Source organism: Hemitrygon akajei, chromosome 23 (assembly GCF_048418815.1).
Source record: "Hemitrygon akajei chromosome 23, sHemAka1.3, whole genome shotgun sequence".
NCBI lineage: Eukaryota > Metazoa > Chordata > Chondrichthyes > Myliobatiformes > Dasyatidae > Hemitrygon > Hemitrygon akajei.
In genome coordinates this window covers 35,456,251-35,482,304 of record NC_133146.1, presented here as the reverse complement: position 1 = coordinate 35,482,304, position 26,054 = coordinate 35,456,251, and the positions used below count along the sequence as shown (strand labels likewise).

The window sequence follows — 26,054 nt, the reverse complement described above, 5'->3', positions numbered from 1 at the left end:
CAGTTAAATTCAGTTTGTTCAGGGTACTTGGGGAATTCATATATTTAAAAGAAACAGAATAGTTTGATCCAGTTACAAAGGGACCGATTTTGCAAATTGAACACTAATGAGTATGAGAAGGTGCTAAAAGGATATAACTGGTAAAGCAACACCCCACCAAACCTATCCTCAGATCAGATGGAAATGCATCTTTTAAACATCCCAGTGGTGCTCAGATGGTAACTGAGAAAGAGCACTCACATATTCCTCATTGCCATGATCAAACTTCAAGGCTTTCTCAAAGTATTCAGTTGCTTTATCCTTGATTCCATTCAGCTGATACAGAATTGCTTTAATACCAAGAGCCTTGCTGTTATGTTAATTTATTCTAAGTTTGCTATCTGCCCACTTCTCCAAATTCATGCGACATTCTTCCCGTTCACTTGAGTTATATTCAATTTTCACTCCTTTCAGTAAGAGGCGAACAGCATTTGTTTCAGATTTCTTCTGGTACAGTTCAAATAATCCAGCTTCCAGACATATGCTCTGCATATTCTCTGGACGAATGTCCACTAACTCCACCAATCTACGGTAAGTCTTGTCCGCTCTGGAATATTCCCCACTTGTTATGCAGATCTGTGCAAAGTCCAGCTGTGGTTGAATAGCTGACCTTCGACGGTGCTGAAAAGACTTTTCAAAGTGATACTTGCACAGATTGATCAACTCAGCTTTCTGATGAAATACAGGATTGCGATGATATCTGCTACAGGAGTGTTCTAGCTATGAGGGTATTTCGGCTTACTTCTGTAGCACAATCCAAGTTGGTGGTGTAAGAAACAAGAGTATGGAGTTAATTCCAATGCGTTTATCAAGAGCTCGATTGCTTTCTCCACAGAACCACTTTGTCTATAATATATTGCAGCATAGCAAAGCACATATGGAAGATCAGATGTTTTCTTCAATGCCTGTTCAACTAATTCATTTGCTTCCTCATTTGGACTTAGCCTTTGCAGTTTTAGAGCCAACAGCACCATGGCCAAAGTATCATCTGGATCAAGCTCCAGTACTCGTCGGAAATGCTTCACTGACTGACTCTGATCACGACTCTCTGAGTTTCCAGAAAATACTTCCAGCCGATACAGTGCAATCGCATATCCCATTATCCACTCAGTGTTGTCAGGATCTTGCTCCAGAGCCTTTGCAAAGCATTCCTTTGCCTCCTCATAGTATTCAGCAGCAGAATTCAACAATGACCGTCCCTTCTCCCCGTACACCTCGGGTATCATTGCTGTATAGCGAGGGCCATCACTGAGCGGTTTACAGATTATCTCCAGCTTGTCAAGATAGGACTGGGCCTCGGTCAGATGTCCCATGTGGTAATGCACCCAGGCAAAGTTTCCATAGGTGACGATGCTTCTTCTTTCAAATTCATCTTTGCACTCCTCCCTCAGAATCTTTTCAGCTTCCTTTAAGTTTTCAATGGCTTCTTCAAAATTACCCTGCAGACAGTTTACAAAAGCAAGATGGTTATAAGAGGCAGCTTGATGTTTTACACCCAATGTCAGAGAATCTTGCAATCTGAGCATCAGTTCGTCCAAGTCAATAGTTTCTTTCTGTGGCCTCCATGTGAAGTGACACTGCAGCTGATCGAGCTTCTCTTTTAATAAATCTCCCGGTGTGTTGCTGCAAGAGAGAAAAAACATAATCATGAATTCCATCTCAGATCACATGGTGCAGGTCTGACCTGCAATCCCATAAAACGCAGATTTACTAATTGTATCAAAGCTGCCTTTTAAAGATTTATTTTATAATAATGGCATTGAAAACCTGGAGATGCTCAGCCTGTCAGTCTGCATCTGAGGAAGGAGAATGTTTCAGATCAGTAACCCAAAATGAAGAATTGATTCATGTGATGAAGATGGAAATGTGTCTCCTGAACAGCCAAGGCAGCTGATCTGTTGCTTTGTTACACTGATGGTGGACTTGGTTTTATTATCAGACGTTGAGCTCTCCCACTATTGCAGACTTTTGTTTTTTTGCCAGCAGCCTGAGCATAGCTCCAGATCTCGGTACAGAGAAGTGGAGCTTTTCCCCAGACAGCCACCAGTACTCAGACTCAATGTCTAGAAGATTGAGAACTTCAATAAAATTAGTGAGATAAAGCTGTATTGTGAAGCCCACTGAAATCTGGCAATTTACGAGTTGCCAGACCAGTTCACAGAACAATTGCATGAGCAACGTCCCCTGATCGTGCCGCACATTTCTGAAAGAACATAGACCAGCATAGAACATAGAACATGTTGTGCCGACCTTTAACCCTACTCTGAGATCAACTCTGCTTTCTGCTTCCTCCCAAAGGAGATGAATTTGCCGCACAGTGCATGCAGCTCCTCCATTCTGTCCTGAAAGCTGCTAGGGGCTGGAAATTATGACAGTTTCGAGTAGCATGTTCCTCTGGTGTATTACTTCAGTACTGAATACACCACATAGGCTCCAACGTGCTCAAATCTGTGCAGCTGTAGTGTATGGCAGAGTTGAGTCAACTCCTACTTCTAAAAATTTTGAAGATTAAAGATGAACTTTCTTTGTCACATGTACATCAAAACATACAGTGAAATGCATTGTTTGGCATCATATCAGATCAAACAGAATTGTGCAGGACAGTCGGAATGTGTGTCAGCACATTTCTGACACCAAATACTCACTAACCCTAACCCGTACATCTTTGTAATATAGGATGACAGTCGAATACCCAGAGGAAATGCACACAGTCACAGAGAGAGTGTCCACATTCCTTACAAATTACCGTGGAAATCAATCCGTGGTAAAGTGATTGTGCTGACTGCTAAGTTTTTCAAATAATGTCATTGTTCTCAGTCGTATTCCACCGAAGACCCCTGTTTGAGGAAGACAAGTGCAGATAAACCGACTTGATCAGACTCCTACTCTCCTACTCCTCTTGCCTCTCCTGACGTGAGTAAGGATTATTTATGATCCTTTGAACTTTTTCTTGGATCTGGTGATCAGACAGAACAGAAGGCTCTTCAGAAGTCAGGAATCAGATGCAAATCTTGTATTTACTACCTTTTTAATTCTTGGTAATAACAAAAATAACAGTAAAGCACTGCAGTTCCCTGCACTGTTTCCACCCCAGCAGAGTAACGTAGGGATCACCCTACAGTCTCGTCACTCAACTACAGTTTTAGCCTGTGTGTTTCCACTCACAGTTTTTCAAAGTTATTGCAATTTGAACCACTAATTTTCATAAACCAGCTCCTGTATAATAATCTGTACATAACGATAAACTGCAAGGAAACATCCTTTACCTCATAATGTTCGTTGGATGGAAAGCAATTTGTGCTCTTTCTCAGTTTGTGCGGTTCTTCTTCTGCTGAGTCTCCGTTGTTGCGTCTGATGTTCGACCTGACAACCCTTTATACTATCCATTACTTCCTGATTATCACCAGAAACTCAAATTCAAAGTCTATTGATAACACTGAGGAAATTAAAAACAATTTGGAAGCATTTTCTGCTACAACATTGCTTAGCCATAGAAATAATCTACGTGTCAGCAAAATGCCAGTGTAATGGGTTGTTCTGACCATTTGTTTTCAATTAATTATAATTTTCCCTTTTTCTAATTATAAGCAATCTGCAATTATGGTCACAATAGTACTGCCCTGGTTGACATCTTTACCGTAGGTATTTCATTTATCAGTTCTGTAAGAGCAGTTTGTTCTGCTTTCAGTCTGTTTGGGTTATTGATGAAGATAAGTGATGTTGTGGAATGTGTGCCATCCAATTAGTGGGAGGTTTTCTTGGTGAGGGACAATAAGGTAGGTCTTGGGCTTGTGTTCGGTGGGAGATGGAGAGAGAAGACGCTGGGGAGAACCGGTCATAGTAAACGATCCAGTGGTAGACCCGCTCGTTCTAGATGGATTGTGAGCGACGCTCGGAAGGTGGTGTGTGATTTCACGCTGACCGAAGGCCCAGCGTGTGAGTAACAGAGAAGTTCAGGATGAGCTGCACCTTGTGCACATTTGCCTGTTTCATTAGAATGGGCCCTTCTCTTTCTGTTATTCTTACTAACACTTTAACATAGAAACATAGAAAACCTACAGCACAATACAGGCCCATCAGCCCACAATGCTGTACCGAACATGTCTGTGCTGCCTTTATGGCAGTTATTTAGTTTATAATATTTTCGCGTAGTAATTTGTTAGCATTTTTTTTAGTTAAAGTTAGGATTGTTTAAATCAATTGATTTGTCTGTAATACATCGCGGCTGCGATGACGTCACATCCGGGTTCGCCGCGTCTTGTGGGGAATTACCGGTTTGAGATTCACGCAAGGGTGGGGGTCGCTCACATGTGCCACCATAACGCTGACTAGGGTCTCTGTATGCACCAAAGACACAGTGAAAGCAATGCTGTAAGTCATTAGATAATCGGTATTTTGAGTTAAAATGTTAACGCCGATTCTGTTAAAAGTAACGACGGTCGGTAAGGTTTACCTTTTCGTCAGTTAAAGAGTCGGGATAGTTTGTATTGAAGTGTATCTAAAGCAGCCAATGGAGCAGCTAGATTCTGACTGTATGCTGCACTTTAATGTAATGTAGTTATCGTAGTTTTACCTTTGCAAGTATTCACAATGTAAATGTGATATTTAGAAGGAAACAAACACTGTACCAATCCTGTATTGTTTTTCAACAGTTTTCACCATGCGTTAATGTGAAGAGTGAACAGTAAATGGTTAATCTTACTGCGGTCTCGTTTGCATTGATTCTGGTTTATCTCGACGTTTACCTCGGCGTTACTTCACACCCGAGCGAGAACGTTACAGTGAAAAAGCGGCATTATCAGGTGTTTAAAGTGCAGCCATGTCAACCCGATCCAGCATCAAGTCGTTGTCAAAGTCGTCGTCATCCTGCGACAGGGGCAGTAGGGCATCAAGTAAGGCCACCCAAGCAAGAGCTAAAGCAGAAGCCGCCAAGGTGCAAGCGCGCTTTGCCAAAGAAGAATTAGAAGTAAAGATGAAAGCGGCTGCCAGAGAAGCCGAAAACCAGAAGGAAAAGGCTGCCAGAGAAGCCGAAAACCAGAAGGAAGCGGCTGCCAGAGAAGCCGAGAACCAGAAGGAAGCGGCTGCCAGAGAAGCCGAAAACGAATTGGAAAGGAAAAGGGTAGAGGCACGGTTAGAAGCGCTGAAGCTAGAACGAGAAGCAGCAGCTGCCGAGGTGGAAGCAGAGTTAATAGAAGACGCCGAAGAAATGCATGATCCGAAGGACGGAAAATCTACCTCAGAAAAGATCGGATTGGAACGTACAAGGGACTATGTCCAATCTCAAATGGAATGGAAGACTCTTTCTTCCTCTCCTTACTTATTCGATAACGTCCCACTTCATGAGGAGTCTTGGAGAGGCCCGACGGCATCACGTCCATCCGAGGAAGATAGTTTACCCTCGCAACTCCGCGATGAACCCAGGAATGCAAGGGCTCACGACAAGTACTTCTCGACACCGAACTTACCGGATTTGGGGAGAAGAGAGGCAAAGACTGAGTCCAGACCAGCAAATCCCATAACAGATGTACGCCCTCAGTCGTGTACCTGTGGACATGTTCCCTCAGCCCGCACGCCACTTGCAGACGAATCCGTAGCACGGTATTTCGCTCAACGGGATCTCGTCACTTCAGGACTATACCAGTTCGACGATAAACCTGAAAATTACCGTGCATGGCACTCCACTTTCACCAATGCTATCGACGGAGTTCAGCTCAGAGCAACCCAGGAGTTGGATCTTATGGCAAAATGGCTGGGAAAAGAATCATGCGAACAGGTGAGACGCATGTGTTCAGTGTACATCAACAAACCCGAGCTAGCATTGAAGAAAGCATGGGAGAGACTTCAGGAGGGCTACGGAGCCCCCGAAATTATTGAGGCGGCGCTATGCCAACGTTTGGGAAATTTTCCTAAGGTGTCAGCCAAGGAACACACCAAGCTAAGAGAATTCGGAGATTTACTCATGGAGATTCAAGGCGCCAAAGAAGATGGCCACTCAGCTGGTCTAGTATACCTAGACACTCCAACCGGGATTAGACAACTCGTGGACAAACTTCCATTTGGGCTGCAGGACAGGTGGTTGTCCGTTGCCTCGGATTACAAGGAAGAACACGAAGGTCGATTCCCTCCCTTCGAGTATTTCACCAGGTTCGTGTGCAAGGAGGTGAAGAAGCGAAACGATCCTAGCCTCATAGGTCCAGGAAGCAGTACAATTTACACCAAGCCAGATAAATCCACTTCGAATAATTCCAACATTACTAAACCAGTCTCAGCGCTTAAGACTGAAGTCCTTACAACTAACAACGACTCTAGCAAGAATTGCCCATTGCATAACAAACCCCACCCCCTCAAAAGATGCAGAACGTTTAGGGAAAAACCCCTTGAAGAGAAGAAGGCCCTCCTCGAGGAGAAAGGAATATGCTTTAGATGCTGTTCCTCGACCTCTCACTGTGCGAGAGAGTGTACGATCGCCGTGAAGTGCCTGGAATGTGATAGCACTAATCACGACTGGGCCATGCATCCTGGCCCGTCACCGCAAACCGACAACGCTCCTTCACCCCCACAACAGGACGGCGGGGAGGGAGAAGCTCACTCCAGGACAACTGTTGTCAGCTCGAGCTGTACGGAAGTTTGCGGTCAAGCTCAGGCAAGCCGTTCTTGTTCAAAGATCTGTCTCACTAAGGTGTACCCTAAGGGAGTCAAAGACAAGGCCATCAAAGCCTACGTAATTCTGGACGATCAGAGCAACCGCTCGCTAGTCAGTCCAGAGTTCTTTAACTTGTTCAACATTGAGAGTGAGCAGTTCCCATACTACCTTAGAACTTGCTCAGGCAACATGAAAACTTACGGAAGGAGGGCCGAAGGCTTCCAGATCGAGTCCCTGGATGGTAAAGTCCTCATCTGTCTCCCCCCACTCGTAGAGTGCGAGAAAATCTTGAATAACCGCACTGAGATCCCGACGCCAAGTGCGGTGCTACACCAACCACATCTCCACCACATCGCCAAACACATCCCAGAGCTGGATCCAGAAGCAGAAATACTCCTGCTATTAGGGAGGGATGTTCTCCGGGTACACAAGGTTAGGCAGCAGGTCAATGGACCACACGACGCCCCCTTTGCCCAACGCCTGGATCTGGGCTGGGTGGTGATAGGAGAGGTGTGCCCTGGCAACGAACACAAATCAACGGTTAACACACTCAAGACCAATGTGCTAGAGAGTAGGCGCCATATGATTCTTCAACCCCGCACAAGTTCCATGTGCGTCCAGGAAGCACCACAAGGCTTTAACGAGCGCAAAGTAACTGACGAGACGCTGGGTCAGTCTGTCTTTGCTCATAAGGAGCATGATAATAAACTTGCTCCATCGGCTCAAGACGCCATCATCTTAAAAACGGAGGACACCAAGGTCTTCAGAGACAAAGCAAATAGTGGGGTTGCCCCACTACCTTTCAGAGAACCACGCCAGTGCTTGCCAAACAACAAAGAGCAGGCAGTCAAGCGGTTCACGCCCTTGCAAAAAACCACGGAAAGGAGACCTGAGATGCAGCAAAGCATCCGATCGACCCACGAGGTACTGGGCACACCAATGGCAGAGGTCACAGCCATTATGAATGCACGACCACTCCTACCCGTGTCTTCTGACCCGGAAAACCCCTTCATACTGTCGCCATCAATGCTCCTTACGCAGAAGGCAGGAGCTGCCCCTCCACCAGGGGACTTCTCCGATAAGGACCTGTACACAAAGCAATGGAGAAGGAACCTTCAAGTTGGAGATTTAGTCCTGCTCAGGGACAAGCAAATCGCCAGCAACTGCTGGCCAATGGCCAGAATCACTGCCACATTCCCTAGTAGGGATGGACATGTCAAGAAAGTCGAGTTGAAAACTACCGACCAAGGCGATGGGAAAATTTACCAAAGGCCTGTTACAGAAGTCATTCTACTTCTACCTAATGACTGATTTAGAGACTGAAGTTTGTATTATGTTCATTGTGACCTTACGAAGGTCAAGCGGGGAGTGTGCTGCCTTTATGGCAGTTATTTAGTTTATAATATTTTCGCGTAGTAATTTGTTAGCATTTTTTTTAGTTAAAGTTAGGATTGTTTAAATCAATTGATTTGTCTGTAATACATCGCGGCTGCGATGACGTCACATCCGGGTTCGCCGCGTCTTGTGGGGAATTACCGGTTTGAGATTCACGCAAGGGTGGGGGTCGCTCACATGTGCCACCATAACGCTGACTAGGGTCTCTCTATGCACCAAAGACACAGTGAAAGCAATGCTGTAAGTCATTAGATAATCGGTATTTTGAGTTAAAATGTTAACGCCGATTCTGTTAAAAGTAACGACGGTCGGTAAGGTTTACCTTTTCGTCAGTTAAAGAGTTGGGATAGTTTGTATTGAAGTGTATCTAAAGCAGCCAATGGAGCAGCTAGATTCTGACTGTATGCTGCACTTTAATGTAATGTAGTTATCGTAGTTTTACCTTTGCAAGTATTCACAATGTAAATGTGATATTTAGAAGGAAACAAACACTGTACCAATCCTGTATTGTTTTTCAACAGTTTTCACCATGCGTTAATGTGAAGAGTGAACAGTAAATGGTTAATCTTACTGCGGTCTCGTTTGCATTGATTCTGGTTTATCTCGACGTTTACCTCGGCGTTACTTCACACCCGAGCGAGAACGTTACAATGTCCTTACCTGAAAACTACCAAGGGTTATCCATAGCCATCTATTTTGCTGAGCTCAATGTACCTAACCTGGAGCCTCTTAAAAGACCCTATCGTATCTGCCTCTATCACTGTTGTCAGCAGCCTGTTGTACACACTTACCACTCTGTGAAAAAAATTTACCCCTGACATTTCCTATGTACCTATTTTCAACTCCTAAAAACTGTGCCCTCTCATGTTAGCCATTTCTGTTCTAGGAAAAACTTTCTGTTCTAGGAAAGTGGGTAACTCTACAGAATTTAGGAAGGTGTCAATTTGGGTTATGCTTCCCCCTGGAACTTTGGAATTGTTATGCCCGCAGCCCCCTCCCTTTGTGAGAATCGCAAGATCTCTATTGGGTTGGGTCAGGGGACCCAGGAAATGAGAGAGAGACGTGCAGAATGCCTCATTCCCCGGCGATGTAAAGCTACGGGACATGGCCATTGTCTCTTGGAGACACATTTGTGGATTGAAATACTATGCTACGTGAGAGCCCTCGGGCAAAGTGGGCTGGGTAAGAAAGAGATTGCATCACCCCAACCTGATTGACATCTACAACCCTGCAAGTCAGGATAAAAGAGGGGCTGTTCCTACAGCCCCTCAGACGCACCAGAAGAAACGCTAGTGATCCCATGATAGCGGGAAGCCATTTGAAAGAGGCCACGTGCGTTCAGTTCCATTGCCTGGAACTGGTGGCTGGTACCACGGAAAACGGCTTAACTAACAACGGGGAACCAACTCCCCCGACTCAACGGATTGGCATCATAAAAGACCTGGGCAAGTTTAAAACCGTCTCTCTTAAACCCAAAGAGCTGCAGCTTGAATGACAGTGACTTTTATATTTCTATCTGACAATACAGTATCCCCTAGACAACAATAGAGCTATTTCTTATTGATTATTATTATTATACCCGCGCTTTTAGATTTAGTATTGACGACGTATATTATCTGCATGTTTGTATTAATCTTATTTTGTGCCCCTTTATCAATAAATACTTTTAAAAATAGTACCATCAGACTTCAATGGACCTCTCTATCTTTGCTGGTAAGTGATCCAGTTACGGGGTACGTAACAGAATATAGAGTTTTGTAAAACACTTCAAAAGCTTCTTGAATTTCACTTAGCTTATTTTTTTTATCATTTTTGTTCTTGGATCTCTAAATCTATGAATTGTATTTTCTGCTATCCTTTTTTTCATTTTCCACACCAAAATTTTCATAGACTTTGATCCACTTTCATAATGTCTCTGTTTCAGAACCATTAAATTTTTCCTGATTTCTTGTATAGCCAAACTATTAATTTCATTCCTAATTTTAAAAATTTCCTTCTAATGTATCCTGTGCCATATTCAATTTGTGTTTTTTCTAGTTCCTTCAGCCTATTTTGTAATTGCTCTAATGTTTGATTCCACATTTTTTCTCATATGAAGATATCGCTATAACTTTCCCTCTTAAAACAACCTTCAGAGTATCCCATAGAATGGGAGAAGAAACCTCTCCATTTTCATTGAATTCTAAGTAAAGACCAATTTCTTTTTTAATTTGTTCCTTAAAATAGGGATCATTGAGTAAACTTAAATTTAATTTCCAAATAGTATTCTTTTGTTGTAGGTCAAAATCAACAGATAAATATATAGGTACATGGTCACTTACATCTATTGTCCCAATTCCACAGGTGTTTATTTTATCCTTGTCTTTTCCAAATGTTATAAAATAGTCTATTCTTGTATATACAGAATGGGGAGCAGAAAAATGAGTGTAACCCTTCTGCTGGGGAAAAGGTCCCTCCATCTATCAATTAGACCAACATTCTCAAAAAGTGTATTAACTTTCATATGTAAGGATTTTGTTTCATAGGTTTTTCTAATGGAAGAGTTTAACTTTTGTTGTAATTGTAAATTTAAATCTCCTCCGCATATCAGGAGATCTTCTGTTTCCATTACCATAATATTAGTAATTTTCTGAAAGAAACTAATATCACTTCCTGGGGCTGTGTATATGTTCAATAGAGTAACTGAATTTCCATCTATATTCCCCCTTACCAGAATATATCTGCCCTCTTTATCTCCCATTTCAAATACTTTTTCAAAAATTAGCTTGCTTGAGATAAGAATAGCAACTCCTCTCCTATGTCCTGATTTATATGAGGAGAAAAACAAATTAGTGAAGACCATTCTCTTTAGTTTTCCATGCTTATCATCACTTAAGGAAGTTTCCTGTAAATATACTACATTGGCTTGTTCTTTATTCATTTTGGATGGAATTTTACTGTGTTTGATTGTATTTAACAGCCCATTGACATTAGAAGAAATGAATTTTACTTCGTCCTTAGCCATGTGTATTTATCAGTCAATATATTATTGACATTTACAGAATAAAACTTAATCAATCTACTCCCTGTTTCAGCGACAGGTTACTGTCGATGCAATGCTCCTCAGACAGGATGAAGAGGTCAATACTCCCCAATGCCATTAGGCTTTACAATTCAACTGCCAGGACTTAAGAACTTTTTTAAAGCTATTATTAATGCTTTTTGAGTTAGTGATTTAGATGCATATCATATTATTACTGAGTTAAGTATTGTATGTAATGAGTTTTTGCTACAACAAGTGTATGGGACATTGGAAAAAATGTTGAATTTCCCCATGGGGATGAATAAAGTATCTATCTATCTATCTATCTATCTATCTGAACAAATAAGAACCAGGAAATGTGAATAATAAAAAAAAAGGCAATGAAGTTGTGATTCCAAAGCTGAGGTCTCTAGTAGATGGCCCTGGGTTGAGTGACAAGAAGTGTCTAGCTGTGGGGGTAGCCCCTCCTACCTGTGAGTTGAGGACCCCCATTGCAGTATCCATAAAAGTAAGTGAACAAATCTATGTCCATTACACAGAAAAGATTTCCCTGTGTATTCCTCCCATATATATATATATATATATATATATATATATATTCTCACTTAGGTGGGGAAAAAGGAATGAATGATTGAATAAAAAAGTATGATTGAGTAATATAAAATCCACATTACAATCAATATTTCTTGAGATAGGTATAGCACTGTCTATTTTTGCTTCCATTTAGCTTATCAACACTTTTAAAGTTAGTCAAACCATTTGGCTCTTCCGGTGGGCTGTCTTCGGAAAACTCACAGTCTCTTCCTGATATACTTCTCTCGCCCTCCTCCCGTCCTCTGTTTGCTCAATTCTCTCACTATTTCCCAAGCAGAGCATGATAACTGCTCAGCCAGGCTTTCCCTCGGTTTGATCACACTGACGGACAACCCTCTGGCCTTCATGTCTTCAGTCACCTCTTCCACTGTCTGATACAGTTGAATCCAGTCTTCATAAAACACTCAGTTTAGCAGGGTACAGAGTCTGGAATCAAATCTTTCCTTCCTTTAATATTCTCTTTACTTTGGAGTATTCTTTACCTTTCTGTAGGAACACCGTGGAGTAATCACAATTGAAATATATTAATTTCCCATCCACTAACACCCTCTTCGTTCCCCAGGCCATCCGTAGAATATCCGCCTTGGTTTTGTATCGAAGGAATCCAATTACTATTGAGCGTGGCTTATCTACGCTGTCTCCAGTAGGCCTGGAGACGAGTGCACGATGTGCTCTCTCTTTTTTTTGTAATTTATTTTTTTATTGAAGTTCATCAAACAAACATTTCCATAAGATGTATTTCAGACATTGTACATATATATCATATAATCATATATATCACAAAATCTCCACAAAGTATTTATCTGGGGTATACACTTATAGAAAAGAGTGGAAAGAATAAACAAGCAAAAGGAAAGTACTATGTACAAGTAGGGAGTGATCTTTTCTTTTACAACAGCTTCATTGATTTGTGAGAATAAAATCAGGCCTATGAGGCATTATGTAGTTAAACCATTTTTCCCAGTATGAATCAAATTGTTCCAGCTTATGATTAACAGATGCTGTTATCTTCTCCATTTTGTAAATGTCCATTGTAATTTCCATCCACGTATTTAAAGTTGGGCTCTCCTGTGATAACCATTTCCTAGTAAGAGTCTTTTTACCAGCCACCAACAGTATATTCATTCAATATTTATCTCTTTTCAGCCATTCTTGAGGTATATACCCAACATATATGGTCTTACTCTCTAAGGGTATTTCACATTCAAAGATGTCTTGTAGGGCATTGTGTATCCCCATCCAATAGTTTTTGATAACAGGGCAGTCCCAAAAAATATGATAATAATTTGCATTTTGATTTCCACAATTCCTCCAGCAAACAGGGAGGTTACAATCATAATGGGATTTCTGAGAGGGTGTAATAAAATATCTTATCGAGTTTTCCAATCCAAACTCCCTCCATTTCTGTGAATTGGTACATTTCCATTGATATCTCCATATTGTTGTCCATCTTCCTCAAATATAATTATCCATCCTTCCTTCTCCCATTTTGTTTTTATGTATGAAGTTGAATGTGTTTTAAGATTTGACAAACCCTTATACATGCTTGAAATGATTCTTCTACCATTATCTGAATTATATGCTTTTCTAAAGAGCTCTATCAGGCATGTATTTGCCTTGGTTACATTTTTAAGCTCTTATTAACATATTGTTGCATCTGTAAATACCGATAAAAATCTTGTTTTTCTAATAAGTGTTTCTCTATAAGCATTTCAAAACTGAACAGTGTTCCTTCTTTCATTATGTTGCAAAGAACTGTTATTCCTTTAGCTGTCCAGTCCTTAAATCTAGCATCCAATTTATTTGGTGTAAAATCCGCGTCATATGCACACCATTTAAGAATTGCAATATTCTTTTAGATTATATTCTTTTATAGTAGTTTTCCATATTTTAAGAGTCAATTTCACCTATGGGTTATCAATAGTACTTATGTACCTTTGCAGGTTGTTATCAGCCAAAATTGCTTGTATGGGGATGGGAAGTACCCGCTCCTCAATGTTTTTCCATTGAGCGTCATATGATGGGTTGCACCAACATATCACAGCTCTCAACTGTGCTGCTAAATAATAATCTCTAAGAGAAGGCAAGCCCCATCCCCCCCTTTCCCTTTGCTAATTGCAAGGTTTTGAGACGAACTCTAGGCCTTTTACCCTGCCAAATATACCTTGATAGCAACTTGTTCCATTCATTGAATTGATTTTGATTAATCTTTATTGGTAGGGTCTGAAAAAGATATAACAGTCTGGGCAGTATATTCATTTTAATAGACTCAATCCTTGAACTGAGACTGAACAAAGGAATCAGGCTCCATCTTGCCACATCTTCCTTAATGTTTTATATATCGGCTGAAAATTGCATTGTGATAAGTTTGTACAATCTTTTGGCATAATGATGCCCAAATATTTGAAAGACTTTGTGTGCCATGCCCAGGAGTATTGACATTCAATTTTTCTTGGTGGGCTATAGTAATATGAAAGTAATTGGGTTTTATCTATGTTGATCTTGTATCCTGATAATTGACCATATTGTTCAAAGGATTGCATCAATTTAGGTAAAGAGTATGTTGGTTGCCCTAGATAGATCAAAATTTCATCCGCATAACAAGTCAATTTATGCTCTGTCCCTTTAATAGTAATTCCCCTGATATCTTCATTTTGTCTGATGTATTGAGCTAATGGTTCCAGATATAACGCGAAGAGTAGTGGTGACCATGCACAACCCTGTCTCGTGCCCCTTTCTAGGGTAAGGCTATTTGATAAATATCCTTTGATTTTAATCCTAGCAGTAGGATTGTCATATAGTGTCTGTATAGTTTTAATAATTGTGTCTTGGAAACCAAATCTATGTAAAACTCTGTAAAGAAAATTCCAATTAACCGAATCAAATGCTTTTTCAGCGTCCATGCTTATCACTATTGCTTCGATTTTATTTTTTTGTATATGATCCATAATGTGAAGTGTCCTTCGTATATTGTCTTGAGTCTGGCGTTGTCCTATAAAACCTATCTGATCATTATGTATTAGTATGGGTAGAAACTCCTCTAATCATTTGGCCATGATGGAGGTAAATAACCTATAATCTACATTAAGAACGGATATTGGTCTAAATGACCCGCATTCCATTTTATCCTTGCCTTCCTTTGGTATAGCTGAGATTATCGCTTCCTTCCAACTGGGTGGCATTTGTGCCTTTTCTAGAGCCCAGTTCAGTGTGGGGAATAAAACAGGAATGAACTCATTTTTAAATTATTTGTACCACTCTGCTGTATACCCATCTGATCCTGGTGACTTGCTTAATTTAAACCTACTAATTGCAACTTTTAATTCAACTTCAGTTATGTCCGCAGTCATCCTTCTATTTTGTTCTCCGCTTAAGGTGGGTAACTCTAGAGAATTCAATAAGGTGTCAATAGATAGATAGATAGATAGATAGATACTTTATTCATCCCCATGGGGAAATTCAACTTTTTTCCAATGTCCCATACACTTGTTGTAGCAAAACTAATTACATACAATACTTAACTCAGTAAAAAAATATGATATGCATCTAAATCACTATCTCAAAAAGCATTAATAATAGCTTTTAAAAAGTTCTTAAGTCCTGGCGGTAGAATTGTAAAGCCTAATGGCATTGGGGAGTATTGACCTCTTCATCCTGTCTGAGGAGCATTGCATCGATAGTAACCTGTCGCTGAAACTGCTTCTCTGTCTCTGGATGGTGCTATGTAGAGGATGTTCAGAGTTATCCATAATTGACCGTAGCCTACTCAGCGCCCTTCGCTCAGCTACCGATGTTAAACTCTCCAGTACTTTGCCCACGACAGAGCCCGCCTTCCTTACCAGCTTATTAAGACGTGAGGCGTCCCTCTTCTTAATGCTTGCTCCCCAACACGCCACCACAAAGAAGAGGGCGCTCTCCACAACTGACCTATAGAACATCTTCAGCATCTCACTACAGACATTTGGGTTATGCTTCCCACTGGAACTTTGGAATATAGCGTTTTGTAAAACATCCCATATAATCAATTTCAACACATCTCCTGTATAATTAAAAGAAAAAATAACTTTTATCTGAGTCTCAATAAATTTGACAAAACTCCGCCTTCCACCTGTAGACATGTAAGACACAGTTTCTTTCTGTCCACCTTTAATCTCTCCCTTTCCCAACTTGAACTTTGAAATCTTAACTTTATTCAGTCGGATTCTGTAGAGTAGTGGTTGCCAACCCACCGATCATGATCGACTGGTCGATCTTTGAGACTTTCCCAGTAGATCCTGAAAAAAAATGAAAGATAAATACACAAATACTGTTGAGAGATTGTTTCTGGGTTGTGGGGTTTTAGTTCCGTTCTTTCTGCTCAGTGTGCATGCGTGAAGCTCCATTGCCACACACTTGACTGCACAGTGTACTTAAGTGGTTCCCAACCACCAGGCTGTGAGTAAACAATATGAGTCAGCTGCACCTTTCCTCATTCCCTGTCATGTCCACTGTTGAACTTGAATGCACATGAGGTCATCAGTCACCTGAACGCAGTGATACCCTCGCGCCAGGGATCATTGGCGGCCTTGCGTGGCCGGCGGGAAGTGCCGTTGTTACTGGCCTGCAGCACAGACAGATGGGCGCCGTCTCTAAACCTGTTTAGCACACCGAATGTTCATGGGGAACCCGGTGCTAAAATATTCGCAAACGTCCTAATTTGAGCAGCTACCACTCTGCAATCTATTGAAACAAACTTTTGTCTGCCGATAAATCCTACAAGGGGGGCTGGCACGCGTCCTGTAACACTCCTCAGTCACTCGTTCACTCTCTCTGGACTGCGTCCGCTGTGGCCCGGCATGGGGACCTCCGGTCCTGACCTCGTCCTCTCACCCCACCCATGACCATCTGCACCTGGCCAAGGCGGCTGGCAGCGGGCGGGAGGGAGGCTGGAGTTCAGGCCCGGAGGCTGTCTAATGAGGCAATGAAACCCTCAAAACTGCTTCGGTACCTTGAGTCCAAGCACCCTGCACTTAAAGAAAAACCTGTTGAGTTTTTTCAACGGAAAAAACGTGAGCAAACTGGACAGCAGCTGAAAGCCGAGAGCCGCAAAAACTAAATTGCGGAATAGACTGAACATAAGGAACCTGCTTCGAGCATCGCTGTACCCCGGTCATGTTTAACAACTCCCCCCTCCCCCGTCAGCCGGTCCACAAGAATATTGTCAATATTAAACCAGCCCGCGTTGCAAGAAAAGGGTGGGGACCCCTGGTGTTCATACATTATTTCTACATCCGGATTGCGGGGTTTTAATTCCGGTCTTTTCTGCCCCGGTGCGCATGCGTGTAACTAATCGCTTTGGGGTCCATCTCGCCTTTCACTAAGGCTGAGGTAGGGCATCTTGGGCTTAAAAAGGTTGGTGACCACTACTGTAGAGCGACAGTTATAATTATGTCTAACATAAGAAGCACCAGAAAAAGTCCTGAAACAGGGCGGTAAGGTTAAAAAAACTGACGAGACTTCAGAGGACCCACCTTGGGTAAATAGATCAGATCAGCTATATCGTTGCTGAATTAACTCAACTAAAAGAAAGATTTCTTCTCTTGGAGGAAAAAATTGACTCTTTGAGCCTTGACCTTAAAGAGGATAGTCGTAATGCGGTTGATATTTCTTCTCGTTTGGAAAAGGCTCAACAACAGCTCGCGGATTTGGAGGCTCGCTCTCGTCGGACAATATTCGAATTGTTGGATTAAAAGAGAAATCAGAATCCGCCGACACACTGGATTATTTTGCTAAACTGTTTCAATCTTTATTTCCGCAGTCTTGCTTACAACCGCCGAAGATTGAAATGGCTCATAGAGTTGGTGCTTTAAAATCCTCGGTTCAAGGTAAAAACAGGCATGTCATTGTGTGTCTTCTTCATTTTAGAGAAAAATACTGCATTATTAAGCAAAGGAGTTGAATGACTTCAGACCTGTTGCCTTGACGTCGCACGTGATGAAGACCATGGAGCGGCTGATAATACAGAATCTGAGGCCACAAACCAGGCACGCCCGGGATCCGCTTCAGTTTGCGTATAAGGAGAAGGTGGGAGTGGAGGATGCTATCACGTATTTGCTGCACAAATCACTCTCTCACCTAGATGGGGTCAGTTGTGCTGTGAGGATTACATTCCTTGACTTCTCTAGTGCCTTTAACACCATCCAGCCCAAGATCTTAAAGCACAAACTAACGGAGATGGGAGTAGACTCTCACATGGTGGATTGGATAGTGGACTACTTGACAGATAGACCTCAGTATGTGCGGTTGGGAGACTGTAGGTCTGACACAGTGGTCAGCAGCACAGGAGCACCACAGGGAACCGTACTCTCTCCGGTCCTGTTCACCCTGTACACATCTGACTTCCAATATAACTCGGAGTCCTGCCATGTGCAGAAGTTCGCTGATGACACGGCCATAGTGGGGTGTGTCAGGAATGGACAGGAGGAGGAGTATAGGAAACTGATACAGGACTTTGTGATATGGTGCAACTCAAACTACCTGCGTCTCAATGTCACCAAGACCAAGGAGATGGTGGTGGACTTTAGGAGATCTAGGCCTCATATGGAGCCAGTGATCATTAATGGAGAATGTGTGGAGCAGGTTAAGACCTACAAGTATCTGGGAGTACAGTTGGACGAGAAGCTAGACTGGACTGCCAACACAGATGCCTTGTGCAGGAAGGCACAGAGTCGACTGTACTTCCTTAGAAGGTTGGCGTCATTCAATGTCTGCAGTGAGATGCTGAAGATGTTCTATAGGTCAGTTGTTGAGAGCGCCCTCTTCTTTGTGGTGGCGTGTTGGGGAGGAAGCATTAAGAAGAAGGACGCCTCACGTCTTAATAAGCTGATAAGGAAGGCGGGCTCTGTCGTGGGCAAAGTACTGGAGAGTTTAACATCGGTAGCTGAGCGAAGGGCGCTGAGTAGGCTACGGTCAATTATGGAAAACCCTGAACATCCTCTACATAGCACCATCCAGAGACAGAGAAGCAGTTTCAGCGACAGGTTACTGTCGATGCAATGCTCCTCAGACAGGATGAAGAGGTCAATACTCCCCAATGCCATTAGGCTTTACAATTCAACTGCCAGGACTTAAGAACTTTTTTTTAAAGCTATTATTAATGCTTTTTGAGTTAGTGATTTAGATGCATATCATATTATTACTGAGTTAAGTATTGTATGTAATGAGTTTTTGCTACAACAAGTGTATGGGACATTGGAAAAAATGTTGAATTTCCCCATGGGGATGAATAAAGTATCTATCTATCTATCTATCTATCTATCTATCTATCTATCTATCTACAAGAAAACAAAGGTTGTTTCAATTTCAAAGCTCTGAGAAACGTTCTGGATTCACTGCTGTAATGTGTATGGCTTATCAAAGAAAGTTGCATCCATCTCTTCAATATCCAGCTAAATTAAGGCTTTTCATCAAAAATTCTGTGTTTTATTAATTCTGTCCCTAATGAGTCTAAAGTCTGAAGTTTGAATGATTTACTATTGTTTGATTGTCACACGATGTAAGGAGTGATGAAATCGGAAGATTTGATGGGTATAGAAAGACTTTACCTTAAAATGTAACTTTATCTCTGAAATAGACTGGTTTGGATGGTTTTAACCTCAGAAGACATAACGAGGGAACTGTCGAAAGACAGTTTTTCGATTTTTTTTTCTGTTTGCAGCATTTAAGTGAAGTAATTGCTTTTTTGCTTTGTATGCTTTTGTTAAGAACTTTTAAGTAATTATCCAGGTTTCTTTACATTTTAAAGATAGATTTGAAAACTTAAAGCTGGCGATTGTTTTTCTTCTGCGCAAATATTTCAAGAATTTTTTTTGGACATTTTTTTTTCCTTATCTAGTATTATGAATGTTATTTTCAAAACTGAAGGTTGTTTCTAATAACTGTTCTTTTCAACTCAACTGTAATGAGCTGTATGTCGACTGTAATGAGATGTATATTCGGAAGAAGGAGACAGAGATTACTCTTTACATTTTTACCTTCTATTCAGGCAGGTGGAGTTTATAATTTGTTTTATGCATTCTTTGGGGCTTGCGTTGATTGATATCAACTTATTTCCGGGCTTTGTAGGTTGGGTGTGTTTTTCCTTTTTCTTTTATTATTTTTTATCCCCATTATGGAATTCCAGAGTGTGCGCAAATTATTATTATTGTTGTTTATCTCAGCCATTCTCGACTACCTTATCCTGACATGCATTTAACTATGTTTTTTAGATATAAAGTCTCATGATGATATTCAAACAGTTAAATGTTTTAAGTTGGAATGTCCGTGGTTGGAATCCTCCTGTTAAGTGTAAGAAAACAATTAAAACTATTAACCAATTCCAAACAGATATAATCTTTGCACACGAGACGCATATCAGGTTACGTGATAAAAATCGATTTTTTAAATTTTGGAAAGATCCTCAGTTTCATGCAAAATCTCAAAGTAAAATTAGAGGTGTTTCCATTTTTATTGATTCACAGAGGGACAGACAGATAGACATATTTTATTGATCCTGAGGGAAATTACAGCCGCACCAAGAATAGTGAAGAAATATAGCAATATAAAGCCATAAATAATTAAATAATAATAAGTTAATCATGCCAAGTGGAAATAAGTCCAGGACCAGCCTATTGGCTCAGGGTGTCTGACACTCTGAGGGAGGAGTTGTAAAGTTTGATGGCCACAGGCAGGAATGACTTCCTATGCCACTCAGGGTTACATCTCGGTGGAATGAGTCTCTGGCTGAATGTACTCCTGTGCCTAACCAATACATTATGGAGTGGATGGGAGTCATTGTCCAAGATGGCATCCAATATTCCTTTTAACCAGGAGGACATTATAGTTGATATTAATGGTAGATTATTGATTGTTAAAGGAACAATTTACAACAGGAAAATTGTTTTGGTTAATATATATGGACCAAATGCTGATGATCCCTCATTCTTTAAAGTTGTTTTTGTTCTATTACCTGATCTAAATGAATATATGTTATTAATGGGTGGTGACTTTAATACTTTTTAAAATTCTTTAATAGATAAGTTATCATCTAAACATCAGCTCCCTAATCGCTCTGCATCACTTATTCATTCCTTTTTAATTGATTATGGCTTAATTGAAATTTGGAGACATATGCATCCTAGTGATAGAGAATATTACCTTTTCTCACATGTTCATAATAAATATTTGAGAATTGACGACTTTATAGTCGACCCTCAACTTCTATTTAATGTTCAGAAATGTGAATATAATGCAATTTTTATCTCTGATCACGCTGCCTTAAATCTAATATTTGAACTGAAAGATGTTGCTTCTACGAGACCACTTTGGCGTTTTCCAGAACATTTGTTACAAAGCTCAGAATTTGTTGACTTTATTGAAACTCAGAGAAAAGAGTTTTTTTCTCTTTAATAATACAGGAAATGTCTCAAAGTTAGTAATTTGGGATACATTAAAAGCTTACTTACATGGTCAGATTATTTTGTATATAGATAAGCTGAAGAAACAGACAAGAATGGAATTAGATAAAATTTCTAAACAAATTAAAGATTTAGATAACATCAAGGCAACCTCTCCAAATGTTGATTTGTTTAAAAGAAGAGTGGAACTACAGTCACAATATAATTTATTAGTAACTTATCCTATTGAAGGATATTTGCTTAAATTGAAAAGACAGTTTTATATTTTTGGGGATAAAAATAATAGGCTCTCAGCTTCCCAATTAAGAGCAGCTAGAGCTAAAAGACAAATTTGAAAGCATTCATAAAAATAATGGAGATATAGTAAACAATCATGAAGACATTAATAATTTTTTACAGGATTTTTATTCTGATCTTTATCAATCTCAATTTCATGCAGATTCCTCCAAACTGAATGCTTTTTTACATAAGATTAAATTTCCTCAAATTACTGTTGAAGATCAACAGATGCTTGATGCTCCAATTACTGAGTATGAAATTCAGAAAGCTATGTTGTCAATGCAATCATGTAAAGCTCCTGAACTTGATGGCTATTCAGTAGGATTTTACAAAAATTTGAAAAATTACTTCCTCCATATCTTTTGGAAATATTTCATGAATCTTTTGAGAAGGATAATTTACCTCCTTCTTTTTATGAAGCTTCTGGTTCCTTAATCCTCAAGAAAGATAAAGTTCATCATATGGACCTATTTTGTTATTTAATGTGGATGCAAAAATTCTTTCTAAGATATTGTTTAACTGTTTGGAATTTTTTAAAAGTAAAATCATCTCTATGGATCAAACAGGCTTTATTAAAGGCCGTTAAACTTTCTCCAACATTCAGAGATTGATGAACATTATATATTCATCACTATCTAAGATACCCCAATGTGTTATTTCTCTTGACGCAGAAAAGGCATTTGATAGAGTTGAATGGACATGTCTGTTTAAGGTATTAGAAAAATTTGGCTTTGGTAATAATTTCAATAGGTGGATTCAAATGCTCTATAAGAATCCAAATGCTACTGTTCTTAATAATAATCTCAGGTCCTCGTTTTTTTACTTTCATGAGGTACTAGACAGGGACGTTTATTAAGCCCTTTATTATTTCATCTTGTACTGGAGCCATTGGCTATAGTACTCCGTGAAGCTAAAAATATTCATGGTAGTTCTATAAATGGGACCACACCTAAGATTTCTCTTTATGCAGATGATCTTTTGGTTTATATTTTGAACCCTGAAGCATCTATTCCTAATCCTTTGGAAATACTAAATCATTGTGGAAAATTTTCAGGATATAAACTTAACTTAACTAAAAGTGAATTGCTTCCATTAAATGCTCCTGTTTTTATATACAATGATATTTCATTTAGAATTCTCAATTCTTTTAAATATTTAGGTATTATAATTACTAAAAATATAAAGATCTTTATAAAGCTAATGTAGTTCCTTTAATGGAATTTATGAAACAATTATTTTCTAGATGGAACCCACTTACACTTTCTTTAATAGATCATATCAATACTGTGAAAATGATGATTTTACCTAGATTTTTATATATTTTTCAAAATATACCTATCTTTTTTAACTAAAAACTTTTTTGCTCAAATCGACTCTATTATTTCATCCTTTATTTGGAACAATAAAAGACCGAGAATTAATAAGTATCATTTACAAAAATCTAAAAAAGATGGTGGACTTGCACTTCCTAATTTAAGATTGTATTATTGAGCTGTTAATATTCAACAGTTATGTTTTTGGCTATATTGACTCAATAAGAGCCAAAAACCATTTGATTTGGAATTAATCACTATCAAACAATTTCATTTAACTTCATTATTAGGAGTGCCATTACCTTTACAACCCTCTAAAATTCCAAATTTAAATCTCTACACTGTTATTAAACAGGCCTTATGGATTTAGTTTCAGTTTTGCAATTTTTAAAATTTTAAATAATTTGAATAGTTTAGCTTTTTATATCGAAATTTTTTATTTGAACCTTCAATAATCGATCCCATTCTTCTTTTATGGAGAAATAAGGGGATCTGCTTTTTTGCAGATTTATTTTGTGATGGTCGATTGATAACTTTTGAAGAGTTAATTAGCAAATATTTTCTCTCTCATACACACTTTTTGCAATATCTTCAGGTTAGACATTTTTTTACAAAAATACTTATCTAAATTTCCATATATGCAAGAATCTGATGCTGGATACTATTTTGAATATGAATCCTCTAGTAAGAGGTTCCATTGGTAGAATTTATGATTTATTTTTATTACTAAAAGGTAACCTCTCACTAAAGATTAAACAAGATTGGGAGAAAGAACTTAATATGACCTTTGTTAATGAAGATTGGTTGCAAGTTCTGAAAATGATCAATTCTTCTACGATATGTGCCAATCACTGTCTAATTCAATTTAAAATTGTTCACCGTTGTTAATTAACAAAGGAGAGAATATCCAAAATATTTCCTAACATATACAATTATTGTGATAGGTGTAAAACTGAAGTAGCCACTTTGTAACATAAGTTCTGGTCATGTTCTTCATTGAAATCTTTTTGGAAATCTTTATTTACTACAATTTCTAAAGCTCTGAAAATTACAACCTACTACATTGTCTGTTCTAATTGGAATTGGCATCATTTTCAGGGTATTTCATCTTCAGACCAACATGTAATTGCATTTGTGACATTGTTGGAAAGAAGGACTATTTTATTGAAATGGAAGGATACTGCTGTCCCTACATTAATTCAATGGTTTTCTCAAGTAATATTATGTCTTAGTTTGGAAAAAATTAAACATAGAACTTTTGATCCTTGATTTGATTTTGAGAGAAGATGGGGCTCTTTTGCCAAATATTATCATTTAATTTGAATTTATTTATATGGTTTCTATACAACTTTTTAATATAAATGTGAATTGGCGGTTGATGATTTTTCTTCTTTATATATATAGATGATGGTAAGATGTATTGCTCTGGGAGTTGATTCCTAATGGGGTTTTTTCTTCTTTTTTCCTTTTTTTCTTTTTTCTTTTTCCTTCTCTTGTAGTTAGTGGGGTTTCTTTTTTATGAGTTAAAGGGGTACTCTTTTTTCCTTCTTTTCTTTATACAATAATTTTTTTCATTATCATATATTACTCTTATTTGATAAGTTTTTTCTTCAGCTTTATTAATTGTATATTGTGTTGCCTTAAGGCATTCATTTAGTTTATTATATTTTCGCTTTAGTAATTCATTTGTAATTATTTTTTAGTTAAAGTTAAGGTTGTTTAAAGTAAATTCGTTGTCTGTGATGTATCGCGGCATGCAATGACGTCACACCCAGTTTCGCCGCATCTTATGGGAAAATACCGGTTTGGAGAAACGGGAAGGAGAGGGTTGTGTGTGCAGGATCAGCGGGAGAAAAGTTTTCTTTCTACGCACTAGAAACATCAGGGAAGCAACGCCGTAAGTTCATAAGATAATCGATATGTTGAAGTAAAAATGTTAACACTGATTCTGTTAAAAGTAATGATGGTTGATAGTTTATGTTCTTTGTTATTTAAAGAGTTGCGGATAGTTTGTGTTGATGTATTTAAAGCCAGTTGATGGCGTAGGTAGATTCCGACTGTATGTTGCACTTTAATGTAATATAGTTGTTGTAGTTTTACTTTTGCAAGTATTTATGATGTAAATGTGATGCCAAGAAGGAAACAAATACTGTATATATTTTGTATTGTTTTATCAACAGTTCTCACCATACGTTAATGTGGAAGAGTGAACAGTAAATGTTTAATCTTACTGGGATCATGCCTCATTGACTTGGTTTATACTGCGTGTTTAGTTCAGAGTTTTTTTAGACCTGTACAAGAACACTACATATATATATCAACTTGTTGAATTCTTGCATTATTTTATAGCTGTAGAAGATTATGTATCAATAGAATAATTTTAAAAATGAAATGAATATATTTGGCAAAGTCCAGACTTTGTAATAAATTTTCTGGAAAATGCCAAGGCAAATTTGCAACAACGACATCATTTGATTCAAAAGCTAAGCTTAAAGGCGCATGAACCAAGAGAGCTATAGCATCAAATTCAAATTTCTGGACTTTGGACAAAAATCAGGGATCAGCTATCAAGTAATCGATTCTCAAATATTTTTTGTGAACATGTGAAAAAAAAGAACTGTCAACCTCTCCTTCCAACCTCCATGTACGGGGGAATTCCCAAAGTTGAATGACTCAGTAGTCAACTTTTCTTTTTCCGGAAAGGCTTTCTCCCCAGCTTGTCTCACATGGACACTGGACATTACCATCACTGGGAAGAGGTGCGCCATTGGCATCCCCCGCCTGAGGGTGACCTCTTGCTCCGAAATGTTCCTGACACTCACGGTCATCCTGTTCACCTGTACAACTGAGGGCTTCTGCAATTCGGGCCTCACCAGTAGCCCAGCAGGGAAGCCTGGCTCCGCTTCGTGGTTTTCTGGAGCATCCACCAAAAGATCCTCAGCCTCAGGCATTCCGGGAAATTTGGGCTTTCCCATCAGTCTCGCTGCATTCCCAGGTGAGCCACGCAGTCCCTCGTTCATGCTCATCATCCAGCCCAGTGCGGCCACCCTCTTCCTCAGAAGCAGCTCGGAACACAGGGGGAATGGACGAAGTTTTCAGAAAGCTTTCTCCAACTTTCTCCTTGCAGGCTCCCACCAGCTTCCTCACAATAGGAGTATTCGTCACCACAATCATTGAAGTTATATCTTTCTCGACTGGGTCCGGACAAACCAACATTAATGTATCAGGGACCTCAGCGACTCCATTATCTGCCTCTGAAAACTCCAGCTTCAATGACAAGTGACCATCGTACAGACAGTCATCCGTACTCAGACCCCAGATCTCCAGCGCACTGA

The 26,054-nt window shown here is 39.5% G+C and overlaps 1 pseudogene; it reads right to left on the bottom strand.

The window, feature by feature from the left end:
• Positions 1-192: 192 nt before the first annotated feature.
• Positions 193-25,739, bottom strand: LOC140715029 (interferon-induced protein with tetratricopeptide repeats 1-like; annotated as a pseudogene).
• Positions 25,740-26,054: the final 315 nt, after the last annotated feature.